General features: G+C 40.9%; 1 protein-coding gene across 5 annotated transcripts in view; it reads right to left on the reverse strand.

The window, feature by feature from the left end:
* KANSL1 (KAT8 regulatory NSL complex subunit 1) overlaps positions 1-21541 on the reverse strand; it is a 171834-nt gene that overhangs the window by 135559 nt on the left and 14734 nt on the right. The window contains exon 1 of one of the 5 annotated variants that reach the window (XM_079906205.1): positions 7761-8329. The exons of the other annotated variants lie outside the window; for them this stretch is intronic. The gene's annotated coding sequence lies outside the window, so the exon portion shown is untranslated. Of the gene's footprint in view, positions 1-7760; positions 8330-21541 lie in introns of those variants that run through there. 5 annotated transcript variants of the gene reach the window in all.

The following is a 21541-nucleotide window of genomic DNA, read 5'->3' on the forward strand; positions in this document are numbered from 1 at the left end:
AGACAGTTGTAATCTCCCAACTGTTCTTTCTTCCTGTCTCAGCAAGCCTTCAACCTAGTACCCACTACCAAAATGATTACTAGAAAGCAGGAGGAAAAAAGGGAAGAAGAGAGGGAACATAACTCCAACCATGTTGTGCTCCTGCTTAAAATCCTTCAGTGACTCTAGGGTAAGGATGAACTCAAACTTCCACACAACATTTATCTGCCCCCCTTTTACACTCAGCCTCATCTCCAACCTGTCCCCACCTTAGCCACCTGAATCTTATAGTTCCAGATTCTTCCATACCCTTGGCACCTTTGCTTTTCAAGTTTTAGCTCAAGATCACATGCTCTTTAAACTATTCCCCATTCATTCCAGGTGAAGTTAGAGGTCCCTTCCACTCTAGGGTCTAATATGCACTCCCATGACACCCTGGGCAACAGCTCATAATGGAACATAAACACCTAGTTTTGTCGCCCTCCCGCCCCAATCCCGACTGTGTATTTCTTAAAAGGAAGGTTATGGCTTGTTTTATCTCTATCCTTACATGTAGCACTGCATCTGGCAGAGAGTGGACCAATACATGTTAGCTAACCTGAGTAGTCTATGCTGAATGCATCAGATGGAGATTCATTATAAAGTTAATGGGGGTGTCTGATCATAAGGTAAAAACAATCTAACAGTAAGCAGGAACGGGGCTTCCCTGGTGGCTCAGTGGTTGAGAATCCGCCTGCCAATGCAGGGGACACGGGTTCGGTCCCTGGCCCGGAAAGATCCCACATGCCGCGGAGCAACTAAGGCCATGTGCCACAACTACTGAGCCTGTGCTCTAGAGCCCGCGTGCCACAACTACTGAAGCCCACGCACCTAGAGCCTGTGCTCCGCAACAAGAGAAGCCAATGCAATGAGGAGCCCGCGCACCGCAAGGAAGAGTAGCCCCCACTGGCTGCAACTAGAGAAAGTCCACACTCAGCAACGAAGACCCAACACAGCCAAAAATAAATAATTTTTTTAAAAAAGAAGCAGGAACCAACAGAATCTAGGACAGGCTTCAACTACCTCAAGTTCCAGTCATTTACATTGCCAAGCACATGCACTCAGACTGACAAACTTTTTAAGTTACTTTTTTTTTAAGTTACTTTTAAACTACTAAATTTGGCTACATAAGCCTTTTGAAGGCAATACCTATCAAAATTTTAAATGCAACTACTCAGACTTCTACCTAGTAACTGCACTTTTATGAACCTATCCAACAGAAATATTCTCACAGATACATAAGAATATATGCACAATTCTGCTGAAGACAGTTCTTTTACTAAAGAATTGTAATACAAAAAAAAAACTAAACTTAAAAGATACAATAGAATATTATGCAGCTATTAAAAAAAAAACTGTTTAGGGCTTCCCTGGTGACGCAGTGGATGAGAGTCCGCCTGCCGATGCAGGGGACATGGGTTCGTGCCCCGGTCTGGGAAGATCCCACATGCCGCAGAGCAGCTGGGCCCGTGAGACATGGCCGCTGATCCTGCGCGTCCGGAGCCTGTGCTCCGCAACGGGAGAGGCCACTACAGTGAGAGGCCCGCGTACCGGGGGGAAAAAAAAAAAAACTGTTTATATGTTGATGTGAAAAATCTCTATGATATATAACTAAGTGAAAAAAAAGACCAAGCTACGGGGCTTCCCAGATGGCGCAGTGGTTGAGAGTCCGCCTGCCGCTGCAGGGGACACGGGTTCGTGACCCGGTCTGGGAGGATCCCACATGCCGCGGAGCGGCAGGGCCCGTGAGCCATGGCCGCTGAGCCTGCGCGTCCGGAGCCTGTGCTCCGCAACGGGAGAGGCCACAACAGTGAGAGGCCTGCGTACCGCAAAAAAAAAAAAAAAAGACCAAGCTACGAAACAGGTAAGATCATGTTTGCATTTAAAAAAAAATAAAATTGTTTTGAAGGATAACTACATATCAAAATATTTATTCATGTTTATCCTATTTCTATTCTATCACTGCATTCAAGTTTCCTTCCAGTTTACCTCACAAAAAACAAAGAAGGAAAAATGTATTTTTATCTCATCTCTTCCTAGCAAACTCTAATAATACAAGTATTTCTGAACAATACTAAAATCGAAGATTTCTTGAAGGGTTCAAGCAATTCAAAAGCAAACAAGTTCTTCTTAGGTTGGGGGGGTAGGGGATGAGGAGGGGGTACCTGACCAAAGTCGAGGGATCTCACTGAATCAACCTATCCCTTTAGAATACTGAATTAAAGATTAACTACAAAAAAACAGCAATCCATTATCTTCTGAAATATGCTTAAAGTCTTCAAACATCCTCAGTTCTCCATGGCAATATATGAGCAGTTTAACGAAACTTTCCTGACAGTTCAACTTATCAGACCAGTTTTCTGCAAAGCCTCTAATGCTAGCAAACATCAGAAGCTAAACTAATTAGCTTTTCGCCTCTATCCCTTCATCATACCCTCCAGTGGAGGTGCTAGTAAGCAGTCACAAAGGCCAAATAGCAAGGGAAAGCCTAGATATCAGTTTTTAGCAATTTTTGGTTTACTGCCCTAACAACAAAATTGTAATTCATCTTTTTTATTCCCAAACACTTCCCCTCCAACTGAATTTAAGCAGGTCTGACCCTAAGCTGCTCCCTTTTTAAAAAGAAATTAAGGGACTTCCCTGGTGGCACAGTGCTCAAGAATCCGCCTGCCAATACAGGGAACACGGGTTCGATCCCTGGTCCTGGAAGATCCCACATACCGTGGAGTAACTAAGCCCGGACGCCACAACTACTGAGCCTGCACTCTAGAGCCGGTGAGCCACAACTACTGAAGCCCGCGTGCCTAGAGCCCATACTCCACAACCAGAGAAGCCACCGCAATGAGAAGCCAGCGCACCACAACAAAGAGTAGCCCCTGCTTCTCCGCAACTAGAGGAAACCCACGCGCAGCAACGAAGACCCAACACAGCCAAAAATAAATAAATAAATGTATTGAAAAAATATATACATATATAAAGAAATTAAAAGCTGAGGGACTCTATTAAGTTTGATGCCACTCAAGCAACTTTTTTCCAAACAAGGGCAGAATCTGCTGTACTTAAAATTCAGAGTGAGATCTCATTTGGGATTCCTGGTTCAAGTAACAAGAACCAGAGTTTTTGATAACATTTAGATAAAACTGCACTGAATTTACCTCCACCTTACATTTCCTCACTCTCAAAAGCTTGGGGAGAAACTGTATTTTTAAAAAGTTAGAACTGGAGGAAAAAAAGGAAAGTTTACAGTCAACAACAATAAAATATATAGCTAAATAATTCCCTAGTGGGCTAGGGCATTCAAATGTTACAATTTTATAGAGCTAGTTTAAAATCTTAGAAAAGCAAGGCTTGCAGAAGGTAACATTTATTAAGCAGCTATCCATTGCCAGAGACCACTACCCAACAGATAAACAAAAATTTAAAAGGTATCTACCTTGAAGAGCCTCTCTTTGACATAATGGTTTAAAATCTTCTTATACAATCCTTAAGTTTTTCTTTCAGACTACCCAAGTTTGTTTTTCATTCATAAATATGAACTGTGCTCTCTACTTTGAAGTCAGTTTCCTCACACCCTACATTTTTGCTTTTACTTTTGTTTGATTAAAGACAAGAAAAGCTTAACACACAAAGAAAAAAAACATCTACTTCAGTTCTTTTTGGAGGCCAAGCTTTTTGGTAAATCATACCTATCAGTTTATTTTCTCCTATACATTTTACCCTACATCCTAAAAGGCAGGCACAGGGCATAATGCAGGAACAAATGATAACCGAACTAATAAATAATAGTGACCCTCCCAATCATATATACTGGTCTTTTCCTATGAGCCACAATTCTCTCCACAATCTGCAAGTGACACCCAAGGACACCACTTTCTTTCTTATCTCTTCTTGTGACCTTCAAATATTGGTGACCTCTATCACAGTGTAATATTTGTCTTTTTAAATTCATATTGTCTTTTCTAAGCATTACTGCGGTTCACTGAGTTTTGATCTCACATTTCAGGGAATGGGAAGTACTGATGAAAGTGTCTTGTTTTGTGTCATGAATTATCACACTCCGGCAGGAATATTTTTGCACAGCTTTTAGTATGCCCAGAGGCTAATATGCAATTTATTATGATAGAAACTATAATTTAAACATACATCTTCAGAAGCAACATGAAGACTCAAAATCCAGACTTAATATAGATTTCCAAGAAATAGCTAAAGTCCTTTTTAGGGAAAGGATGTGGTCCAAGTACTCTGCACTGTCACAGTAAAAAGGCCAGGTGTTTGGGGCCATTTTATTTGAGTCACCTGCACCTGTACTTTTTTATAAAGTGATCAAGTAAAAAGGCACTAATGTAAAATATGCTTCCTGAGACCCAGAACAATCTAACCAATCAAGGCAGAAACTTACTTAAAATAGAGAAAGAGGGCAAAGAAAAGGTGCTTTGAAACTCTAAATAAACCACTCAATAATGAGATTTGCTCTGGGGCAATCAACCGAAGACCACATACTTAGTCTGCACTAGTTCCTCCTTTCCAAACTCAAGGGGATGGAAAGATGTTTGGGGTTAAAAAAAAAAAAAACCAAAAAAACCCCAATTAATTAAAAAAAAAAAAAGTCTCTCTCTCTCCAGGAAGGAAATCACTTAATTTCTGTGTCTAATGACCTCGCCAAGAAGAAAAAAATAACCCCTACCAAACCCCCCGCCCAAGGAAGATGACTCAATATAAGAGGAATAAGCAATATTCTTTAAACACAGTACTTTCAATGACTATTATTTAGAAAATCCAACATGGATTAGTAACGTTTTTCACATTTTAAAATTGCTTTTCTAGTACTGTAACAAGGTAACTAAGGTTTACTCAAAAAAGTTCCTAATTAGAACCACTCAATACTAAAATACCCTCTCAAATCAGCATCGTCAACCACAATGGCCCTATGTTTACAGATTGCATGAGTCAGGTTATATCAAACAAAACAAATCTATAACTTGTTACTCACTTTAAAATACAATTAAAATCTGTGATCAATCCAATAAAATCCAGAGTAGTAGAGACACTGGTTACAGTGTAGCGTGACTAGAAATGGAAAGGTACTGGCAGTGTTTGAAGAAGAAAAAAATAGTTATTTTCCTTTCCTCTCACCTTGATAAAAGTTAAAAGAGAACTAAGGCTTACTCATTTTCTAGCTTCCAGAATTTTCCTCAACAGGATAATGATAAGTCACCTAACAATCAACGTGTGCTCTGCAGGTTTAACCATAGGAATAACGTGTGTAGGCAGGAAGAAAATCATACAAAGATTTAACATCTCACTTTGGTAAAGCACAAAAGTCAAACACTAAAATTCTGAATAAGCCTTTCAAGAAAGATGCAGCAACACTTCTAAATACCTCACTTAAGTAGATTCACAAAGATAAAAGGACCAAAACCCCACCATACCTCAAGGCTCTATCAATACTTAATTGATCACTCTTAACTGTCTACAGATGTAAATCAAAAATACTTTTCATATACTTAAATAAGGCAGTCATCAGAGACCAATCATCTTTACCACAATACAGATGTTAAGAATCTTTGTCACATCTATGTTTCCCTCCAAGTGGTACACACTTGAAAATTAAAAATTGACCACCTCAAATCATGAGATCACTAACAAATACATCAAATATGCTAAAGGTCAAAGGAATGCATACTTTGTAGGATAAACCTAGCGGAAATCGAAATCAGAATTCCATGACTGAGGATAGTTATCCCACATTTATAATACATTTTTTAGATTCCCAAGAGATGAGCATTTTTACCTTGCCTTATTTTTAGAACTACACATCACACTGCACATATCACATGACATGATGTAACTGTTAGCAAAGAAAATGGCCCAAAACCATTGAAAATATACATGGTAGAGGAAACGAATCAATGCACACAAGAATCACTATATTTCATATTGACTTTTTGAAATTTTTTAAACACACGACAGATCTTTTTTCAAATTGGAAACGCGGTTAGTAAGCTCTGTAGAAACAACACAGAAATGTATTCGGTATTTTATAAAATAGGAATTTACCCAACTACGGGGAAAACTGATATGAAGAAACATAATAGAAAAACATTCTTCTAAATCTATAGGATTAGTAGTAAAAATTCTCTGGATCAAAAACGTAACAGAAACATAATGAAATACCTTCAGGTAGAAAACAATTATTACTCAAAAGTGTTCACTATTGTTGCGAGAAAAGAAAAATAGTTTTAAATGACAGGCATGTAGACAATTGAAAATTTCTAAATTGGTCAGACAGTATGCTAGAAAAAGAACTAAGTATAGCCTGTAGAAGGGGGGAGGGGAAAACACACCCACTTAAGCCCTTGTAAATAGTGGTTTCTTTAAAGGGCCCAAAAAGCAGGGAAAATACTACAGACTATTCTGAGAAATGGAAAACATATTCCAATGTTCTACTTTCCATACTTGAAAGTGCTTTAGAAACGAAGTTCAGTAACAACCTATAACTATATCATGATTATGCAAGGCAAAGATTATGTAATTTTATCGTTTATTATAAATGTCCGATTTTAAAACTAAAAAAACTAAAACGTTTTGATCTCTCTAATGGGGAGGAGAGAAGTTCTTCTGGGCTACAATTTAAAAATATAAACACACACCCCAAAACAAACAAAAAAACACAATGATTGCTAGCCACGTGACAAAGGAGATGGCAACACCAGGATTGTGAATGGAGGGGAGGGAGGCGAGGCAGGAGGACTAGGAAGATTTCTCGGAACTTTGGGGACCTCGGGATTCGGGTCTCCCGACCCTTAAGGTACCAAACTCTAGCCCTATTAGTTGTACTGTTAACATTCTCAAGTAGTTTATTAATAGGTCACGAAAAATGCTCCAGTGACCTCCAGAATAAAGGGGGGAAAAACGGAGGAGAAGGAGAGAGCAATTTAAAGTGGCGCCATCATGTCACCCCTTCTCCCCTGAGGCAATCAATAAGCAAGAGTTAAGTAACGTGTTTCTCCAAAAAAAACCACACTGGGATCCCGACAACGGAAAACAAAAGGATTTTTAAGTAAAGCATGGGTGTAAGGCTGTTTATCCTATGGAAAACAATCAAATGATTTGCTGAGAATCAAAAGACAGTCAGCCGGAAAACAGGCCCCCCAAACTCACTTAAAAGCAAATAAATGTCTCTTCCTCTTTAGTTTAAAAAAAAAAAAAAAACACGTCCGCCTGAGGGAGACTAGATCTGAAAACGTAAGTGACCTCAATTTACAAGCAACAAAAATAACAAATAAATGAAACAAATAACCATCTCACTAAACAATCAGAGTTGTGATACACACCGTGAAACGCGCAAGATGTGTGTTTCGGCCAGAGAAAGGCCTTTTGCAGTCAAGAGAAGTTCAAGGCGAGAGCAAGAGTTTGTTTGGGTTTTTTTTTTTTAAACCGGAATAAATCGTGTTCTTAAGGCCGCATTTTTAAATAGAACGCCAAAGGAAAAGCTGGCGAACGAGGCGGCAGCTGGTGGGGAAGGGCCCCCGCACACCCCCGCCCTTGGGGCGACTCCCAGCCTCGGACCCGCAGCAGGGAAGCCCGGAGAGGCCATTTAAAGTTCCGGGGATTTTTCCTGCCCTGCCCTGCCTTTCTAGTTACAACTAACAAAGAGAGGGAGAAATGGGAGCCACAGGGAGAGCGAGGAGAAGGAGAAAGGGCAGCGGGAGGAGGAGAGGAGCAGCAGCAGCAGCACCTACCACGTGATGGAAGAGCGTTGCCCGGGCGGATTCAGCCCCACAAAATGGGCGCAGTTTGCAAACAGCCCCCGGCCTGGGCGCCGAGGGCCGGCGGCGGCGGCGGGCGGGGGCGCGCGGCGGCGGCTCCGGCCCGGGCCCGCCGCTCTCCTCCCCCCCGGCGCCCGGAGCCGCCCTGACTTTCCGGGCGGGGGGGCGAGGCGGAGGGGGAGGGGAAGGCGGCGGCGGCGGGGAGCGGCCGCTTTTTCTTCTCTTTCGGGCTCTTTCTCCGGCCTTCCTCGGCTCCGGCGGGGCCTGGGCACGGCCGGGGACAACAGCCCGGCCGGGAGGACGGGCGGGCGGGGGCAGAGAGTGAAGCCGCCCCCCCGCCCCGCACAAACAAGCGCCGCCGTCTGCAGCCCAAGCCCGCACCCCGGCCGCCGCCCCCGGACGCCTCTTCCCGGCCGGGGGGAGCGCTCCAGCCGCCCCCCGCACCGCCGCGGCGAGACGAGTCGGCTTCGCTAAGGTGCTCGGTTCTCCCGCCGGCTCGGCGAGCGGTGGCGGCGGTGGCGGCGGCACTGGGAAAATGGCGGCCGAGCTTCTTTTCCCTCCCCCCCTTTAATCTGAAGCGGAGGGAGAATGGAGCGAGCGAGCGAGCGGGCGAGCGCCGGGGACACGGGGAGGAGGGACAGCAGCGCCTCCGCCGGCTGCGGCTGCGGCGGCGAAGGGCCGCTCCGCCCCGGCGCGCCGCCAGGGGGCGCCCACCGCGCCGCCCCCGCGAGCCTCCAGGAGGCGCGGCCGCCGCCGCCGCCTCAGTCAGTCATGGCTGCTCGCCGCGGCCGCTGTTTCTGCACCTCCAGCTGCGGAGGCCGCGGCGCCGGGACCCAGCCGCTCCCAGACGTGCGGCGGCGGCACGCGGCACTGCGGCAGGCGGGAGCGGACCCTCGCTCCGGCTGGGGTGAGGCTAGCCTGAGGCACTGACGCCGTCACATTCCTTCCGCGCTTGGGCTGACAAGGCCGCGCGCCGGCTGTGAGGGGCAAGGCAGGCTGGCGCGACAGAGCAAGAGGACGTGAGCGAGGGAACTGTTTGTACTGGGTAGTAAATAGGCTAATGCCGTCGGTACCACATTATTCCAGGGCTAAACGTGCGCTGAATCAAGTGGGGAGCTCTCTGACCAGTGAACCGCTTCCTGCCGCCCTTTGTCCTAGCAGCCTGCCTCCGTACACTGCAGCACGCCTGGGCACTAGCCCCAGCGCCACGATCCGCAGCCGCCAGGGTTAAAAAAAAAGCGCACGTCCTCATTGCGCAGGCGCGGGCCAGGGCCCGCGTCGGGCCAGCCCGGGAAGGGACAGCCGGGAGCGAGAGGGGAAGAGATGGCCCACCAGCGCCAGGCCCGCTGGGAACTGTAGTTTTCGTTAAGAAGCACGCGTCTGGTTTTGGGTGTCACGGCTTGGCGAATCCACCAAAGCAGGCAAATGGCATTACACAATGAGTATTTATGCTTCCTGTCTCCACCAAAAGGAAGTTCACTGCTATGCTAAAAGTTTAACAAAGAACTCCACAGAGAAACCCAAATCTCCCGACAAAAAGCAAACTTCCACTTTCCTACCAGAGTTGGTTTAAAGTGGTGGCACTTTATCATTTCTCATGACCAGTTTGTCAGTACAGTATTTTATTCCTTTCCCAAAATAGGGCCTTAAAATAATGGAAGTTTTTCTAGGTTAAAAAAATTCAGCAATATAATGCGAAGTGTCACATTTACACAAATTATAATCCACTATCCTCTAAAACGAAAGAAAAAGTTGCCAAAAGATGAATCCAGTGCTTAGAGGTTTAAAAAAGGAACTCTGGTATTCATCAAAATATTACTTTAAATTACAGAACAACAAAAAAAATGTTTCCAACAATTAAATCATCAAATGCAGCAGATGAGAAAGGTATGTATGCTCTACTACCAAAAAGGAAGATGAGAAACGCTCAATACTTTTTTGTGGCTTACCAAAACCAATATCCGGTGGTATGCGTCACTTCTGTTAGGCCAAAAAACAGCCCAACAGCTTGTCCTGCCACAAATTTTAACTCACTAGCTCCTACAGCATCTACACCTATATTTCCATTTGTACCCTTAAAATCACACTCTTAATCATAGTCATGGTTCTCAAATATCAAAAGAAAGTCACAGGGTCAAATTACACAAGAATAAAAAAAAATATGTATACATATTTGTATACACATCCAAAAGAGATCCTAGTCTTGGCTTTTTAAATTATAATCCTGGGGGGGGGTTAGTTGATTGAAAAATGTATACACACATCTCCATATAAATAGTTATTCCACAAAATATAGCAGAAAGTGTTGAACACAATTCTAAAACCAACAGATGGCGAACTAGAGCCCTAATGTGAGGATTCTGAAATCCAAATGAGCAGAATGAAAATACCAAATAAGGCTTAGCCCTTTGCAGTGTATACTTAAATATTATGTTCAAAGACACTCACCACAAAATAATTAATTTTACTACTGCTTCGATTCTTAAAACTCAAGTGTCAGATTTAATTAGGCCCCCAAATAACCAAGGTTATAAAATACATTCTTTTCAAATGATTAAGAAAGAGGTGGAAATGCTCATTTTTAAACATGCATTTTGGGTAAAAGTAAATCCCCACTTTCCCCTTTTCTCATTGCTTAGCCCAAGAGTAGGGAGTTCACAGTGTTTATGGCACTTAATTTCTTTTACATTGTTATCTCGAATCAGATGTCTTTCTGCTCAGACACCAATTTTTCCAAATAAGGACACTCAAAGGTGAGCTACTACAGACACAAAAATCTTAGACAAATACATTTTCCAAAACACAGTGGATGTCAAGGCTGATTACACACACACACACACACACACACACACACACACACACACACGGGCTTCCCTGGTGGCGCAGTGGGAAGATCCCACATGCCGCTGAGCAACAAAGCCCGTGTGCCACAACTACTGAGCCTGCACTCTAGAGCCCGCGTGCCACGACTGCTGAAGCTCGCATGCCACAACTACTGAAGCCCGTGCGCCTAGAGCCCATGCTCCGCAACAAGAGAAGCCACCGCAATGAGAAGCCCGCGCACTGCAACCGAGAGTAGGCCCCACTCGCCACAACTAGAGAAAGCCCACACACAGCAACAAAGACCCAATGAAGCCTAAATAAAACAATTTATTTTTTAAAAAAAACGCATACTACTCATTTTCCAAATCATTCTTGGAATAGTCACTGTGATTGACTGTCCTCCGATATCCACTCTATCCTAGTAGATTAGTTTCAACCCATTCTCTTTGCCAATGATTGGTTGGGAATGGGCATGAAATGTAATCCTGGCCAATGTGACACGAGTGGAAGCCCACTGGAAGGCCTCCAAGAGAGAAAAGATTCTTCAGTCCTAAAGATGAGATGAGGAAGAAACAGTCCCTTTTCAGGTAATGCTGAACATGACACTTCACACTGCTACAGTCACCTTACAGCAAGCCTGAAGATGCCACCAACATCAAAAAGGGCAGAATGGAGAACTGGCAAGTACCTTGGTCCTTGGTGACAGCATTAAATGATTATATCAAACAATCCTGACATCTGCAAGACTTCTGGACTTCCAGCTACATGAGACCAAGGTAACAACAAACACTTCTTTATTGTTTAAGCCGATTTGAATTAGGTTTCCTATACCTGAAGTCAAAAACATACTGATTATTTTCTCATATTTTAGTGTATTTGTATACTCTAAAATACTTTATGGATAATTTATATTGTCATATTTTATATAACCTATAGACCAGTCCTTTCCTCATATACACAACTCTGTACCCATCCATGTCTTTATCTATGTGAACTTTCTGCCCTGAAAAAGAGGACCATCCCTCCTCACCACCAATCCTTGTTCATTCCTCTCCCCCAATCCACCTCTAATTTATTTTTCCTTCAAGAAAACAGTAATAAGAGAATTCCCTGGCAGTCCAGTGGTTAGTACTTGGCACTTTCACTGCCATGGGCCCGGCTTCAACCCCTGGTTGGGGAACTAAGATTCTGCAAGCCGGATAAATAATAGAATAGGAAAGAAAGAAAAAGAAAACAGTAATAATAACAATAATGTGGATAATTGGCACTGTATTACCCTGCTCTTGGTTAAATGCTCTCTGTAATTCCACTGAGGTCGTTTTCATATACCAATCTTGCCTCCTAAAGCCAGCCTCAAAGCTCTTAAAAGCAGGAACTATGATTATTCCAACTTTTCTGATTTATTACCCTGATCTATACAATAAACACACTCCAAAAAGGCACTCTTTAACTTCTTCACCATATATCTTCTAACAACCCAGAAATTCCTAAGCAGAATATTCTAACACAAATTCAGTATTTCATATGTCCGGACCAATCTCAAAAGGACAAGGGATTATTCTATGTTGTACTTAAAAAAAAAAAAAAAAAAAAGAAAAAGCAATTATTCAAGTAACTCAGGAGAGAAAGTCCTAAAGCCTAAACCGTTTAGTTTCAAAAGGACAGAGACCCAGTTTTTGTTATTTGCCATTGCATCCCAGGGACCTAGTCCAGATATCACAGAAATGAACACATCAATCTATATAAGACAATATTAAAATTATATCATGGAAGAAACATTTTTAAACTGAAATTGGTGCATGCTCTCATGTTAATATTCAGCCAGCTAAATGTGAAGTAGAAAGCCAGGATAAACTGAACCAAAATTGGGAAATTTAAACAAAAGAATTTTGGATATTAGAAGGAATATGGAAGGCCATCTAATATAAACCTCCAGATTTTATTATCAGGAAAATGAAGCCAGGGCTTCCCTGGTGGCGCAGTGGTTGAGAATCTGCCTGCTAATGCAGGGGACACGGGTTCAAGCCCTGGTCTGGGAGGATCCCACATGCCGCGGAGCAACTGGGCCCGTAAGCCACAACTGCTGAGCCTGCGCGTCTGGAGCCTGTGCTCCGCAAAGAGAGGGGCCGCGATGGTGAGTGGCCCCCGCTTGTCACAGCTAGAGAAAGCCCTCGCACAGAAACGAAGACCCAACACAGCAAAAATAAATTAATTAATTAATAAAAGTGAAGGCATTCCATTTGTTAAAAAAAAAAAAAATGAAGCCAAGAGAAAATAGTTAGGAGACTGGCCAAAGCCAAAGCTGGAACACATGCTGGAATCCAGGTGTCAGTCTCCAATTCTCACTTTCCCCACTGTATCACCTGCCTTCCAGAGTTAGAGCTTCCCAACAGAAACATGCTACTCACCTGGAGAGTAAGAAGTGCAAACATGACAAAGGTATTAAACCTGAACAATACTACCAATTCAGTTTCACCAGTATCAAGATTTGGCCAAGGTAAGTAAGAGAAAATCCTCACATTGTTTACAATAAAGCACAAAGATCAAGATTTTTTTTCACTAAATGGAGGTCTCAACTAATTCACAATATCATATATTCTTATGTATTCAGTCCAATAGCGACAAACTTTCAGTAAGATTAAACAACTTAAGGCATTTGAAAAACTTTTCAATGACAAAGTATTATAAGAATGCATGGTATTCCTTAGTTTCAATCCCACCCAAAAACAAGATAATTTTCTTCCTCATACTAAAGATATATAGGCTCTGGAATTTAGAGAAAGATACTATCTTACCATCTCACCATAGAAGTGATCCAATAACTCATTGAGAAGAAAAACTAATCTTTAGGCAGACTCCTGATTTAACCGTGTTAGTACTGAGAACAGTAACTAAAGTTACAGATTAACCCTGAAAGCACTCCTCAATCTAGAAATAATTTATTTGGGGATATTTAAGAAGACAGTACTAAAATTCAACTGAATACAACTGTATCACTTAAAGAAACAAGTCAGGTTCTCCCAGGCCATCAGCTATGTTAAGACTTAACATCCAAGATTGATGGTTTTCTCCTGTGCAGTCCCAGATTTCAAAGTAGGTACACAAGCACTGACTTCTAATACACGCAGTTTAACCAGAACTTTACATGAATATTTTAATAAAGTTTCTCAAGGAGTTAAATTAAACAAACATACAAAAAACTACTGATTAAATAGACTGATTATTTAGGTGGATTTTAATAAATTCTAATGCTTTGAACTTTAGTATAGAACGTTTTAAAATTCTCCAATAATTAGAATTAACCGAAAAAGTTAATTGACCAAACATAACAGGAGTATTTTAATATACTGATTTTGCAGATAAGGCAATGTCAGATGAAAGAATCTGCATAAGACCTAAACACTGTATTAGATAATAAATGTCAGAACATGCCCCAGATTTACCAAGAAACTGCCTGGCTTCTTTTCCAAATGATACGTAAAGGTAAACATGGAGAACTTCAAGGCAGCTGTGAGCACCCAAGTTGTGGAGGGCCTGATAGTCAGAAGGGGAAAAAATGTTCACAGAGAAAAGGAGGCAACAAGTGCACAAGGCAAAAGGCATTTTAAAAAAAATTTTTAAGTGAGTTGCTGAGTCCAAAGTTAAGATGCAACTTCTAAAATCTTGCTCTGATGGCATCGTGAACCTAGGGGTTATGGAGATAGCACATCACACCTGCTCCCTCCAATAGAGAGGCACACCATTCTTGGAAAGGACATTACTTTTTAAATCCACTGATTCCTGGATTCCTGAACTGGGTTCTCATGTAGTGTGCAGCATACAGCTATGGACTAGGAAGTAACTGAAGCCACTCAATAGACAGGAGACATCTTGCTGGAGTGTCGATTTAATCAAAGATTATAGTAAAATCAGATACACTTTGTTAAACACAAATATATTACAGAACAACATGCAAAATTCTCATTTTTTCAAGATAGAGAAGGAGTCTTCAGAGAAATGCTCTTTTTGTGACAAGCTGCTTTGGACAACCCCAGATCTTGACAGTACTTTAGGAGAAGCAATTGTAGATAAATATGCGTGCCCAAAAACCCTGAACGTGTAGTCCCTTTATACAAATGATCAAACCTGAAAACATCTAATGTAAAAATTGTTGTGGGTACAATATTATAAATGAGACCATAAGCTACTGAGAGAACATGACTGGAATTCAGGAAATGCTAAAGCCCCTGTCTTATCTCTGTCACTCATTTACTAAGAAATCATATATAATTTTCTTAACAGCACTCTTTTTTCATTTCTGAATTAGACTGAAAAAAATAATAGAACATAATATTCAGTATTTTCAGCCATATTCCAAATTCTCACAATCAAATTTAGAAACAAATTTATCTAACAAAATTGTCTCAAATGATCTAGCTCTAGCTTCAACTAATAGAACAACAACAACAAATAGCCTAATGAAACTATATCTTCTATGGTATAAAGAAGAAAAAAATCCTTCTGTGTAGAGGAGGAGAAAACCTACTCACACGTCCTAGAATTTCTATGGTGGCAATGTCAAAATGTGATCTTGCTGGTAACATTTAGGCTAGGGCATTGAATTTTTATAACATAACAACAGTAATACTTGTATTCCTGCCTTGAATGACTTTCTTTGATTTTTCAATAAAACTAGATATCCCCTTAAAGCCCTATTATTAATTCCCAATCATTCATAAACATTTACTGAGTGTCTACTGGATGCTAAACACTATAGTACCCCTGGAAAAAAATGCTAAGTCACCATCATAAACTATGTGGTAGCCAAAAAAAAAAAAAAAAATCCTTTCTATTCACTGATATTTTAAACAGTAATTCAAAGCCAAGAAGTAGTAAGAGAACAATCAGCAAAATTTTAGTGCTTTATGCTTCCAATTCAACTCTCTTCTGGCCCTTTTGGGAAGCTTTTGTAGACCACCCTAAGAATGCTAAAATTAGGTGTTATTTATGGCATAACTAGAATGAGGTAACAAAACAAGTACCTCAAAAATAAAACTAAGAGAAGAGGTTAAGGGAACCAAGTAGGAGACAAGGATCTCAAGTGCCAGACTTGGTACCTCTACCCTGAATGCCTCAAGATAGGGAAAAGGTCAAGAAAAGGAAAATTTGTGACCTAGTCCAACTGTATTTAATTCTACATCTTTCTTTCTTTTTTTTTTTAATTTTATTTATTTATTTATTTTGGCTGCATTGTGTCTTCGTTGCTGCACACAGGCTTTCTCTAGTTGTGGCGAGCAGGAGCTACTCTTTGTTGCAGTGCGCAGGCTTCTCATTGAGGTGGCTTCTCTTGTTGCAGAGCACAGGCTCTAGAGAGTGTGGGCTTCAGTAGCTGTGGCACATGGGCCCAGTAGTTGTGGCACACGGGCTTAGTTGCTCCGCGGCATGTGGGATCTTCCCGGACCAGGGCTCGAACCCATGTCTCCTGCATTGGCAGGCAGATTCTTAACCACTGCGCCACCAGGGAAGCCGTACATCTTTCTTTCATTCCCAAATATTTGCTCTTGCCCCGTGGGAAGGCTTCTAGATTTCTTGTGATTGCCACAAATTTAATAACTCATAATTTCTTAAACATTAGTTGTATTAACTATTATCTTCATTCAGTAATTAGGCAATTAGAATTTAATATTGCTAAATGAATGTCCAAAATTAAACCAAAATTATTTCAAGATGAAGTGAGAATACATCTTAACTCATTTGATAAAGCTGTTATCACCCTGACACCAAAACCAGACAAAGACAGCACAAGAAAACTACAGACCAATATCGTTTATGGATATAGATGTAAAAAATCCTCAACAAAACACCAGCAAGTGAATCCATCAACATAAGAAGGATTGTACACCTTTGCTAAGTGTGATTAATTCAAGGAATTCAAGGTTGGTTTAATATCTGAAAGTCAATTAATGTAATACATCACATTAATAAGGAATAAAAACCATACGGGCTCCCCTGGTGGTACAGTGGTTGAGAGTTCGCCTGCCGATGCAGGAGACAAGGGTTTGTGGCCCAGTCCGGGAAGATCCCACATGCCACAGAGCGGCTGGGCCCGTAAGCCATGGCCACTGAGCCTGCGCATCTGGAGCCTGTGCTCCGAAATGGGAGAGACCACAACAGTGAGAGGCCCACATACCGCACAAAAAAAAAAAAAACATGATCATCTCAATTGATACAAAAAAGCATCTGACAAAATCCAACACCCTTTCATGATAAAAACACACAGGAATTGAAGGAAACTTTCTTAACCTGAGAAAAGGCATCTATGAAAAACCCACAGCTAACATCATACTTAATGGAGAAAGACTGAATACTTACTTTCTCCTTAAAACCAGGAACAAAACAAGGATGTCTGCTCTCAACACCCCTATTCAGCATTGTACTAGAGGGCTTCCCTGGTGGCACAGTGGTTAAGAATCTGCCTGTCAATGCAGGAGACACGGGTTTCAGCCCTGGTCCAGGAAGATCCCACATGCTACAAAGGAACTAAGCCCATGTTCCACAACTACTGAGCCTGTGCTGTAGAGGCTGCAAGCCACAACTACTGAGCCCGTGTGCCACAACTATGGAAGCCCGTGCACCTAGAGCCCATGCTCTGCAGCAAGAGAAGCCACTGCAATGAGAAGCCCACACACTGCAATGAAGAGTAACCCCCACTCTCTGCAACTAGAGAAAAGCCCACTGAAGACCCAATGCAGCCAAACATAAATGAATAAATAAAATTTTTAAAGAAATACTGTACTAGAGATTCTAGCCAGGACAATTAGGCAAAAAAAAAAAAAAAAAGAAAAAAGAAATTAAAAGCTTTCAGGTTACAAAGGAACAAGTAAAACTACTACAATTTGTACATGACATAATCTTGTATATAAAAAATCCTAAGGAACCCACAAATAAACTATTAGCGCTAATAAACATATCCATCAATGTTACAGAATTCAAGATCACTATACAAATAAATACCAATTGTATTTTGATACAATAGCAACAAACAATCTGAAATGAAATTAAGAAAACTCCATTTATAATAGCATCAAAAAGAATAAAATACTTAGAAATAAATTTAACAAAGAAAATATAAACCTTATAATTTGAAAACTACAAAAATTGTCACAAGAAGTTAAAGAAGTCCTAATTAAGTGGAAAGGCATCCCATGTTCATGGATCAGAAGATGTAACTTTGTTAAGATGGCAATACTTCCTAAATTGATCTACATATTAATTCAATTCCAGAATATCCAAAACAATCTTGAAAAGGAAGAGCAAACTTGAAGGACTCACACTTCCTGATTTCAAAACTTAATTCAAGGCTATAGAAATCAAAACAGTGTGGTATTGGCATAAGGACAGACATATAAATCAATGGAATATAGTTTAAGAGTCCGGAAACAAACACTCACATTCACAGTCAATTGACTTTTGACAAGGGTGCCAAGACAATTCAATGGGAGGCAAGTGAGGTAGGAGTGGGGTTGGATAGTCGTTTCAGCAAAAGGTCCTGGGGCAACTGGATATTCACATGCAGTAGAATAAAGCTGGACCCCTATCTCACACCATACACAAAAACTAACTCAAAATGTATCATAGACTTAAATATAACAGTTAAAACCATAAAATTCCTAGAAGAAAACAAGAATAAATCTTCATTATCTTGGGTTACACAATGGTTTTTAGACATGGTACCAAAAGCACAAATGACAAGAAAAAGTAAGTAGACTGAACTTCGTCAAAATTATAAAATTTTGTGCATTAAAGGACCCCATCAAGGGACTTTCCTGGTGGCGCAGTGGTTAAAAATCCCCCTGCTAATGCAGGGTACACAGGTTCAAGCCCTGGTCCAGGAAGATCCCACATGCCACAGAGCAGCTAAGCCCACAAGCCACAAATACTGAGCCTGCGTGCCACAACTACTGAAGCCCACGAGCCTAGAGCCCGTGCTCCACAACAAGAGAAGCCACCACGATGAGAAGTCTGTGCACCACAACAAAGAGTAGCCCCTGCTCGCCACAAGTAGAGAAAGCCCATGCACAGTAACAAAGACCCAACGCAACCAAAAATAAATAAATTAATTAATTTAAAAAAAAAGGACCCCATCAAGAAAGTGAAAACAGCCCATGAAATGAGAGAAAATATTTAAAATTCATGTGTGACAAGGGACTTGTATCCAGAATATATAAAGAACTCTTAGGACTCAACAATAAAAAGACAATGGAGTTTAAAAATGGCAAATAATGTGACAGAAATAGACATTTCTCTGAAGATACACAAATGGCTAATAAGCATATGAAAAGAGCCCATCATCATTTGCTATCAGAAAAATGAATTCAAAACCACAATGAAAAAAGAAAAAACCACAATGAGATACCCCTTCACACCCACTAGCATGGCTATAATCAAAATGATAAACAATTACAAGTGTTGACAGGATGTGGAGAAACTGGAACCCTCACAATGGGGTATATCCATACAATGGAATATTACTCAGCCATAAAAGGAATGAAAAGCTGATATATGATACAACGCGGATGAACCTTGAAAACATGCTAAGTGAAAGAAGCTAGTCACAAAACAGCTCATACTGTATGATTCCATTTATATGAAATGTCCAGCAAGGACAAATCATAGAGACAGAAACTAGATTAGTGGCTGCCAGGGGCTAGGGGACAAAAGGAAATAGAGAGTGACTACTAATAGATACAGGGTTTCTTTTGGGGGTGTTGGAAATGTTCTAAAATTAGTTTGTGGTGATGGATGCACAACTCTGTCAATACACTAAAAAAAAATTGTATGTTTTAAATGGGTAAATTTTATGATATGTGAAATGAATATCAGTAAAGCTGTAAAAAAAAAAAAAGATGAAGCCCAAATAATACTTAATTTCTAAACTTCACTGTGCAAAAACAATGTTAAACTACTTGTAAAAATATCAGAAGACAAGCCGTAATTCTGCAATTTATTTCCACTTGAGAGATTACCTCAGAGCACTAATGTGCTACCATGTTACACTTGCAACCTCACTGCCAGCAGTATATATAAGCAAAAGTTAGGTCCTCGTCAAACTCAAGTTATTCAACTTACTCAAGTAAATTATTCTAAATTACTTTATGTAAGAATGAAATGAGGAAGATACAACATGTCATAGATAAAATCAGTCATCTATAGGAATGATACAAACTAGGACATCAGTAAGCCAGTGAAGAGTTTAAAGAACACAAAATCCTATTCCTGGAAGAGTTATCTTCAGTGAGATAGGAGTGGAATGTATTATTATTTTAAAAGCTTAAACAAAAGTAGCAATACTATACTCTGCCCAAAGATTATTATAACAGATGGTTGGCAAGGCTTCTGTAAAAGGGTAGTTCAAAGAGAAAAAACTTGGCTTTGTCATTCCCAGTTCTACCTGGAGTATAAAGAAAACTGCCCTGGTTCACAAATACAGGATCTGAGAGGGAAAGCATGTGCTGAACAGGAAAGAATATGCTGATCAGTCAACTCATTTCCGAGCCAGATTGATCATTTTATTTTTGCCCCTATAAATCAACAATTTATTTTTGTTTCATGGTCCAATCAATATAGATGTGATTAGCAGATGAACTATCCCCTAGCAATCAACAGATTGATGTGATTAATGCTAGACTGGCATTCAAGTTCTAGTTCTACCACCAAGCAGTGATGTGACTTAGGGCAAATGACTTCACTGCTCTCAGTCTCCTCATGTAGAAAACAAGACAGCCTGACTAACTTAAACCAAGGTTTCTTCTCAACTCTAAAGCTCAATGATTCAGAAACCTGAAAACTACAATAGTAACAATGATGTGTGGTTCAAGAATCTGTGTGTTCAACACTACAAAACTTCTTTGAAGGGAACTGATATAAAAATTTAAATAACACAATAAATGCTTTCATAAAAAAAAATTAGAACCTACTAAGACATACACATATAACAGAACTTGGTTCTAAATTATAATCAGAAACTGACATATGTGACTCACTAGTAATAGAGATAAGAAACACACTTAACCAATATTCTGTAAAGTCAGGAAAAACTAAAAATGTATTATATGGTTACCCAATTTTAGAAGGAAGATCTAGACTTTGGCTAGATAAAACTAAAGTTATGTTTAAAAGGCAAATGTGTAATACAAAGCATAGAGATGGACTTTAAAAATACTTGACTGTAAGAAAGCAAAAAAGTCAGATGCTCTAACAAAATGTTTAAATTGCTAAGTAGTGTGGGGGGAGCGGAGGAAAGTAGGGGTGGGGAGAGGAGAAGGAAAATAACTTTTCTCAAAATAGACAATAAAAATGAGGAAAAGCAATAAAATACCATAAATTATAGCAGATCAGGAGAACTAAGGCCTCTGTAGGCAAAACAACAATTAAAGCCTTGCAAGAGGAACTTCCCTGGTGGTCCAGTGGGTAAGACTCTGAACTCCCAATGCAGGGAGCCCAGGTTTGAACCCTGGTCGGGGAACTAGATCCCGCATGCATGCTGCAACTAAGAGTTTGCATGCTGCAACCAAAGAGTCCGTGCACCACAACTAAAAGATCCCACAACTAAGATGCAGCGCAGCCTAAATAAAATAAATAAATAAATATTTTTAAAAATATAATAAATAAGGCTTCCCTGGTGGCGCAGTGGTGAAAATCTGCCTGCCAATGCAGGGGACACGGGTTCAAGCCCTGGTCTGGGAAGATGCCACATGCCGCGGAGCAACTGGGCCCGTAAGCCACAACTACTGAGCCTGCGCGTCTGGAGCCTGTGCTCCGCAACAAGAGAGGCCGAGATAGTGAGAGGCCCGCGTACCATGATGAAGAGGGGGCCCCAGCTTGCCACAACTAGAGAAAGCCCTCGCACAGAAACGAAGACCCAACACAGCCATAAATTAATTAATTAATTT

This window comes from Stenella coeruleoalba, assembly GCF_951394435.1.
Source record: "Stenella coeruleoalba genome assembly, chromosome: 19".
Lineage (NCBI taxonomy): Eukaryota > Metazoa > Chordata > Mammalia > Artiodactyla > Delphinidae > Stenella > Stenella coeruleoalba.